The sequence below is a fragment of the Palaemon carinicauda genome, chromosome 17 (assembly GCF_036898095.1).
Source record: "Palaemon carinicauda isolate YSFRI2023 chromosome 17, ASM3689809v2, whole genome shotgun sequence".
Taxonomy (NCBI): Eukaryota; Metazoa; Arthropoda; class Malacostraca; order Decapoda; family Palaemonidae; genus Palaemon; species Palaemon carinicauda.
In genome coordinates, this window is record NC_090741.1 from 9,664,014 (window position 1) to 9,672,927 (window position 8,914).

General features: G+C 38.7%; 1 long non-coding RNA gene across 1 annotated transcript; it reads left to right on the forward strand.

The window, feature by feature from the left end:
* Positions 1–7,064: 7,064 nt before the first annotated feature.
* LOC137656633 (uncharacterized) lies at positions 7,065–8,543 on the forward strand. Its single transcript, XR_011046977.1, has 2 exons — positions 7,065–7,905; positions 8,042–8,543. It is a non-coding gene; the product is annotated as an uncharacterized lncRNA (long non-coding RNA).
* The last annotated feature ends 371 nt before the right edge of the window (positions 8,544–8,914 follow it).

Sequence of the window (8,914 nt, forward strand, 5' to 3'; positions counted from 1 at the left end):
GAATGAGAACCAATATATGTGTTTACCTAAACTTAACTTATCTACATACATAACTTACGGGGAATGGTTCAACACCTCCAGAAGACTATGTAAATATGCCGGTGTGGAGGATTTATTTTTGCTTTATTTTTATTTTGTTTTGCCAAATCCTGTGTGTGTGTGTGTGTGAGAGAGAGAGAGAGAGAGAGAGAGAGAGAGAGAGAGAGAGAGAGAGAGAGAGAGAGAGAGAGAGATATTGTGTTAGCGAGCGAAAGTAGTTAGTGTAACGATCGTTTGTGGTGAGGAAGACTGTTGGTATAAATGAGATTGTTTGTTTACATTTTTAGTAAGGTTACGACAGTGGTGAATGTTTCGGAGCGAATGCTTTTTTTATTTGACTGCAGCATAAGGCAGTTGTGTGAGAGCTGGATTACATTTATATTTTTCTGACCAGCGTGGAAGTGGTTTTTGATTTTCAAAGTAAGTACAGTTTTGTTTATCTTTGCTTGTCGTGATTGTGAATGATAGGAACAATTTATTATTTATCTTTGATTATAGTGCGATAGTTCAGTTAGCTAGAAGTGTTCGTAAGTGTTTTTCTTTTTTATTTTGGCAGGCTGCGATTCCTCCTTTGGAGAGACCGAATTTTGAAGGTGGATTTATTGTTGATGACCTGGCCTGTATTAAGATTTTGTTTGTACTGCTCATTTGACTGCTCAACTGTTGACGACCTGGCCTGTGTATTTGGATTGATGATGATGATGATGATACTGGCACCTGTGACTCAAGGTGTTGAGGCCGATATGGCATAGAGAGAGAGACTCCTGTTTACCATATAGTGGTAGTTTGCCGTGAAAAGACAGTTCGGCTTGTGTGTGGCGTCAGTGCTGGTGTCGCAATATTTATAAACATATATTTTGAGTTGGTGTGCGGTTTAGATTTAAGTTTGTTAGGTTTTTTTTTGCGTTAATTTGGATGGGGTTTATGGTATATATAGTGTAAAGTTTTTGATGCTGGTGATTCTAGTTTAAAGTGTTAAGTTTTGATGAGTTTAAAGTTTTTTGGGATGGTTTGGTTTGATTTATTATAGTTTGTAAGAAATATATAGTTTTAAGGTTATGTTTTGTTTTGTTTGTCCTTTTGTCCAAGAGTCCAGTTGATAAAGTAAGGGGAAAGTTTGTGTTGTGGAGATAATTGTCTGTTAGAGTGATTCAAGGGTGTGGGGCTTGTTTTTTAAACATCCCGCCACATTATTTTGGCGCCCGAACAGGGACTGCTGAGGTGGGATAGAAGCTGGACTGTTGGACGAAGGACGGAATTAGGTTAAGAATTTAGGATTAAGGTTGATGAAAAATGGAAGAGCAGAACAAGTTACTGAAGGAGGAATTGCGGCTGAGTAAGGAGCGTGAGGAGAGGTTGCTAATAGAGAATGAGAGGTTGAACTGGGAGAATGCGGCGATGCAGAAGGAGCTTAGGGAGTTAAAGGGGACAGTAGAGAGAGTGGAAGAATGTGTTGAGATGAGGATGCGAGAGAATGAAGAACGAATGGAGAAACGAATGGAAGATATGATGGGGCAAGTCATGGGGATGATGAAAACTATAATGGGTGAAGGTGCAGTCGGAGGAGTGTCCTCAGCTTCGGGTAATGGGTTGGTAGTGAAAGAGAAGGTTAAGGTAGGTGATAATGGGAAAGGAAGTGATAGTGATAGTAGTAATAGTGATGGTGATATTGAAGATAAGGGAATTAGGCATAGTAAGGATGAACAGAAAGGGGAGAGGAAAGATGAAAGGAAAGGTAAAAGTGATGTGAAGAAAGAGAAGAAAAAGTATCAGGCTGATAGCAAGGACGATCGTGAATGGGTGAAAGTGGTAAGTAAGAAAAAGGGTAAGAAGGGAATGGTTAAGGATAGGAATTTAAGTGTGGAAGTGGATTCATTATATTCGAATGAGGAAGAAGGTAACAAGGGAGTAGACAGTGATGATAGCAGTGAGAATGAACGTGATGTGTGTAAGACTGTGTTTATGAGAGAGGTACCTCGGTGTGAAAGGTTCAATGAGCATAGCAGTAGGGATGTATATGATTTTTTCAAGGAGTATGAGAGGTATTGTCAGGATAAGTATGGTGATAGTAAAAGAGTTTGGGCTAGGGAGTTAGGAGAATATTTGACTGGGTATTTGTTGACGATGTATGGAGTGATAATGAGTGTAGGGGACGTTGATTATGAAAGTGTGAAAACGAGAATAATTGAGAAGGTAAAACGTATGAAAGGGAGTGTTAAGTATAAGCGTAAGAATGATTTTGATGAGGCAAGGATGAATGCAGGAGAAGCTATATCAATGTACGTATGTAGGTTGGAAACTTTAGCTAGGAAGAAGTATGGGGATGAAGGCATAAATGAGAATAAGGAGTTAATGAGGAAGTTTTTGGCAACAGTACCTGAGAATGTGTGTGAATTTATTAATTTGAAACGCAAAGAGAAAATGAGGTGGACGCAAGAGAGATTGACATGGGATGATATACTGGAGATAGTTGAGGATTATGAGTTAGATAGGTGCATGAAAGAAAGTAAATCTGTGAGTGTAAGAACTGGAATGGAAGAAAGTGTAATAGAATTTGGTAGTTATAAGGATGCAATTTTGAGAGGACCAATGAGGGTAGCTGATAATGTAGTAGATAGGAGTGTTAGGGCGAGTAATGTGGGAATACCTGTAAGGACAAATGAAGGATTTAGGCAGGGTAATTGGCGCAATAGGGATAGGAGTGTGAGCGCACATCGAGGTATGTCAGATAGCCGTGTCCGTGATGAAAAGTGTTATAGGTGTGGGAAAGTAGGACATAAGAAGAATGAATGTAGATGGGCTCTTGGTGCTTGTTTTGGATGTGGTGAGGTAGGGCATAGAATTAGCGAGTGCAAGAAAGAGAAAGGGGTAAAATGTTATCGGTGTGGTATGACTGGGCACGTAGTGAGTGGATGTCGTAGTAATCGTATGAATGTGATTTGTGGTAATTGTGGTAAGGATGGGCATTATGCTAGAATGTGCAAGGAGCCGCGGGGTAAGTGTACTGAATGTGGTGCAGATGGGCATGTAGCTAGAGTATGTAGGAAGAAGGGATTAAGTCAGCCAGGATGTTCGGGAAACTAGATTGTGAGAGGGTTCAGCTGGGTGAGTCCTCCTGTGTGTGTGGAAGGAATAGGATCAATGTTTGTGAGAATGGGATGAATAATTGGTTAGAAATGAGCAAGTATGAATCTAGTATGCATGAAAAGTTAGGGCTGGAAAATAAACAATTAGTGTTAGTTGAATATAGGAAAAAGAGGCGTTTGAAAGTTTTAAGTAAGGATGAAAAAAGGGGAAATTTTACAAGTAAAAGTGAGAATAGAAATAAGTATGACAAGGGTGTAAATGTGCAAGTGTGTATGAAAGATAAATGTATTAATACAGATGAAACGTGGCTGAGTATGAATGATACTTATAGTGTGTGTGGCTTTTCGTTAGATGATGTAAAAGAAAAAATGAATAGCGCAAGAATGAGAGACAGGAGAATGATAAGTAGCATGAATGAATCTTTTGCTAAAGTTGAGAATGTTTTTGATGAAATGGATGAACTGTTTACAGAAATGAGTGTAATTATAGGGCCAGATGAGAACGAGGTAGATATGATTGTACATGATATATTAGATGATAGGGATTTAGATAGGAATAGTGTTAATGTAGCTAATGATTGTGATAAGGAAGAAGTGAATGAGAGAGTATATGGAGGCCCAGTTACTCGGAGTAGAGGTCCCGTTCCCGACTGCGACTGGGTTATGAAAAAAATAATGTAAGTGTTGTGTGAGAAGGATTTGGCAAAGTAAGGGGGGAGGAATGTGGAGGATTTATTTTTGCTTTATTTTTATTTTGTTTTGCCAAATCCTGTGTGTGTGTGTGTGTGAGAGAGAGAGAGAGAGAGAGAGAGAGAGAGAGAGAGAGAGAGAGAGATATTGTGTTAGCGAGCGAAAGTAGTTAGTGTAACGATCGTTTGTGGTGAGGAAGACTGTTGGTATAAATGAGATTGTTTGTTTACATTTTTAGTAAGGTTACGACAGTGGTGAATGTTTCGGAGCGAATGCTTTTTTTATTTGACTGCAGCATAAGGCAGTTGTGTGAGAGCTGGATTACATTTATATTTTTCTGACCAGCGTGGAAGTGGTTTTTGATTTTCAAAGTAAGTACAGTTTTGTTTATCTTTGCTTGTCGTGATTGTGAATGATAGGAACAATTTATTATTTATCTTTGATTATAGTGCGATAGTTCAGTTAGCTAGAAGTGTTCGTAAGTGTTTTTCTTTTTTATTTTGGCAGGCTGCGATTCCTCCTTTGGAGAGACCGAATTTTGAAGGTGGATTTATTGTTGATGACCTGGCCTGTATTAAGATTTTGTTTGTACTGCTCATTTGACTGCTCAACTGTTGACGACCTGGCCTGTGTATTTGGATTGATGATGATGATGATGATACTGGCACCTGTGACTCAAGGTGTTGAGGCCGATATGGCATAGAGAGAGAGACTCCTGTTTACCATATAGTGGTAGTTTGCCGTGAAAAGACAGTTCGGCTTGTGTGTGGCGTCAGTGCTGGTGTCGCAATATTTATAAACATATATTTTGAGTTGGTGTGCGGTTTAGATTTAAGTTTGTTAGGTTTTTTTTTGCGTTAATTTGGATGGGGTTTATGGTATATATAGTGTAAAGTTTTTGATGCTGGTGATTCTAGTTTAAAGTGTTAAGTTTTGATGAGTTTAAAGTTTTTTGGGATGGTTTGGTTTGATTTATTATAGTTTGTAAGAAATATATAGTTTTAAGGTTATGTTTTGTTTTGTTTGTCCTTTTGTCCAAGAGTCCAGTTGATAAAGTAAGGGGAAAGTTTGTGTTGTGGAGATAATTGTCTGTTAGAGTGATTCAAGGGTGTGGGGCTTGTTTTTTAAACATCCCGCCACATTATTTTGGCGCCCGAACAGGGACTGCTGAGGTGGGATAGAAGCTGGACTGTTGGACGAAGGACGGAATTAGGTTAAGAATTTAGGATTAAGGTTGATGAAAAATGGAAGAGCAGAACAAGTTACTGAAGGAGGAATTGCGGCTGAGTAAGGAGCGTGAGGAGAGGTTGCTAATAGAGAATGAGAGGTTGAACTGGGAGAATGCGGCGATGCAGAAGGAGCTTAGGGAGTTAAAGGGGACAGTAGAGAGAGTGGAAGAATGTGTTGAGATGAGGATGCGAGAGAATGAAGAACGAATGGAGAAACGAATGGAAGATATGATGGGGCAAGTCATGGGGATGATGAAAACTATAATGGGTGAAGGTGCAGTCGGAGGAGTGTCCTCAGCTTCGGGTAATGGGTTGGTAGTGAAAGAGAAGGTTAAGGTAGGTGATAATGGGAAAGGAAGTGATAGTGATAGTAGTAATAGTGATGGTGATATTGAAGATAAGGGAATTAGGCATAGTAAGGATGAACAGAAAGGGGAGAGGAAAGATGAAAGGAAAGGTAAAAGTGATGTGAAGAAAGAGAAGAAAAAGTATCAGGCTGATAGCAAGGACGATCGTGAATGGGTGAAAGTGGTAAGTAAGAAAAAGGGTAAGAAGGGAATGGTTAAGGATAGGAATTTAAGTGTGGAAGTGGATTCATTATATTCGAATGAGGAAGAAGGTAACAAGGGAGTAGACAGTGATGATAGCAGTGAGAATGAACGTGATGTGTGTAAGACTGTGTTTATGAGAGAGGTACCTCGGTGTGAAAGGTTCAATGAGCATAGCAGTAGGGATGTATATGATTTTTTCAAGGAGTATGAGAGGTATTGTCAGGATAAGTATGGTGATAGTAAAAGAGTTTGGGCTAGGGAGTTAGGAGAATATTTGACTGGGTATTTGTTGACGATGTATGGAGTGATAATGAGTGTAGGGGACGTTGATTATGAAAGTGTGAAAACGAGAATAATTGAGAAGGTAAAACGTATGAAAGGGAGTGTTAAGTATAAGCGTAAGAATGATTTTGATGAGGCAAGGATGAATGCAGGAGAAGCTATATCAATGTACGTATGTAGGTTGGAAACTTTAGCTAGGAAGAAGTATGGGGATGAAGGCATAAATGAGAATAAGGAGTTAATGAGGAAGTTTTTGGCAACAGTACCTGAGAATGTGTGTGAATTTATTAATTTGAAACGCAAAGAGAAAATGAGGTGGACGCAAGAGAGATTGACATGGGATGATATACTGGAGATAGTTGAGGATTATGAGTTAGATAGGTGCATGAAAGAAAGTAAATCTGTGAGTGTAAGAACTGGAATGGAAGAAAGTGTAATAGAATTTGGTAGTTATAAGGATGCAATTTTGAGAGGACCAATGAGGGTAGCTGATAATGTAGTAGATAGGAGTGTTAGGGCGAGTAATGTGGGAATACCTGTAAGGACAAATGAAGGATTTAGGCAGGGTAATTGGCGCAATAGGGATAGGAGTGTGAGCGCACATCGAGGTATGTCAGATAGCCGTGTCCGTGATGAAAAGTGTTATAGGTGTGGGAAAGTAGGACATAAGAAGAATGAATGTAGATGGGCTCTTGGTGCTTGTTTTGGATGTGGTGAGGTAGGGCATAGAATTAGCGAGTGCAAGAAAGAGAAAGGGGTAAAATGTTATCGGTGTGGTATGACTGGGCACGTAGTGAGTGGATGTCGTAGTAATCGTATGAATGTGATTTGTGGTAATTGTGGTAAGGATGGGCATTATGCTAGAATGTGCAAGGAGCCGCGGGGTAAGTGTACTGAATGTGGTGCAGATGGGCATGTAGCTAGAGTATGTAGGAAGAAGGGATTAAGTCAGCCAGGATGTTCGGGAAACTAGATTGTGAGAGGGTTCAGCTGGGTGAGTCCTCCTGTGTGTGTGGAAGGAATAGGATCAATGTTTGTGAGAATGGGATGAATAATTGGTTAGAAATGAGCAAGTATGAATCTAGTATGCATGAAAAGTTAGGGCTGGAAAATAAACAATTAGTGTTAGTTGAATATAGGAAAAAGAGGCGTTTGAAAGTTTTAAGTAAGGATGAAAAAAGGGGAAATTTTACAAGTAAAAGTGAGAATAGAAATAAGTATGACAAGGGTGTAAATGTGCAAGTGTGTATGAAAGATAAATGTATTAATACAGATGAAACGTGGCTGAGTATGAATGATACTTATAGTGTGTGTGGCTTTTCGTTAGATGATGTAAAAGAAAAAATGAATAGCGCAAGAATGAGAGACAGGAGAATGATAAGTAGCATGAATGAATCTTTTGCTAAAGTTGAGAATGTTTTTGATGAAATGGATGAACTGTTTACAGAAATGAGTGTAATTATAGGGCCAGATGAGAACGAGGTAGATATGATTGTACATGATATATTAGATGATAGGGATTTAGATAGGAATAGTGTTAATGTAGCTAATGATTGTGATAAGGAAGAAGTGAATGAGAGAGTATATGGAGGCCCAGTTACTCGGAGTAGAGGTCCCGTTCCCAACTGCGACTGGGTTATGAAAAAAATAATGTAAGTGTTGTGTGAGAAGGATTTGGCAAAGTAAGGGGGGAGGAATGTGGAGGATTTATTTTTGCTTTATTTTTATTTTGTTTTGCCAAATCCTGTGTGTGTGTGTGTGTGAGAGAGAGAGAGAGAGAGAGAGAGAGAGAGAGAGAGAGATATTGTGTTAGCGAGCGAAAGTAGTTAGTGTAACGATCGTTTGTGGTGAGGAAGACTGTTGGTATAAATGAGATTGTTTGTTTACATTTTTAGTAAGGTTACGACAGTGGTGAATGTTTCGGAGCGAATGCTTTTTTTATTTGACTGCAGCATAAGGCAGTTGTGTGAGAGCTGGATTACATTTATATTTTTCTGACCAGCGTGGAAGTGGTTTTTGATTTTCAAAGTAAGTACAGTTTTGTTTATCTTTGCTTGTCATGATTGTGAATGATAGGAACAATTTATTATTTATCTTTGATTATAGTGCGATAGTTCAGTTAGCTAGAAGTGTTCGTAAGTGTTTTTCTTTTTTATTTTGGCAGGCTGCGATTCCTCCTTTGGAGAGACCGAATTTTGAAGGTGGATTTATTGTTGATGACCTGGCCTGTATTAAGATTTTGTTTGTACTGCTCATTTGACTGCTCAACTGTTGACGACCTGGCCTGTGTATTTGGATTGATGATGATGATGATGATACTGGCACCTGTGACTCAAGGTGTTGAGGCCGATATGGCATAGAGAGAGAGACTCCTGTTTACCATATAGTGGTAGTTTGCCGTGAAAAGACAGTTCGGCTTGTGTGTGGCGTCAGTGCTGGTGTCGCAATATTTATAAACATATATTTTGAGTTGGTGTGCGGTTTAGATTTAAGTTTGTTAGGTTTTTTTTGCGTTAATTTGGATGGGGTTTATGGTATATATAGTGTAAAGTTTTTGATGCTGGTGATTCTAGTTTAAAGTGTTAAGTTTTGATGAGTTTAAAGTTTTTTGGGATGGTTTGGTTTGATTTATTATAGTTTGTAAGAAATATATAGTTTTAAGGTTATGTTTTGTTTTGTTTGTCCTTTTGTCCAAGAGTCCAGTTGATAAAGTAAGGGGAAAGTTTGTGTTGTGGAGATAATTGTCTGTTAGAGTGATTCAAGGGTGTGGGGCTTGTTTTTTAAACATCCCGCCACACCGGAAGCTATTGGATAATTATGTTAATAGATGTCTTTTAATGGATAGAAATTGTTATTATGAATGGGCACTCAGTGCAGAGTAAAAAAATCTTTTAGACAACGTTATGGGAAGTATTTGACGATTTCTAAGATTGTGAGAATAATCTAAGATTCAGGTTCATTATTTTTTCTCTCCTCTCATTATGTACACTTCACTTTTTTCCTCATCGTCTGTTTGGTTTACACAGGGTTTAAGTTT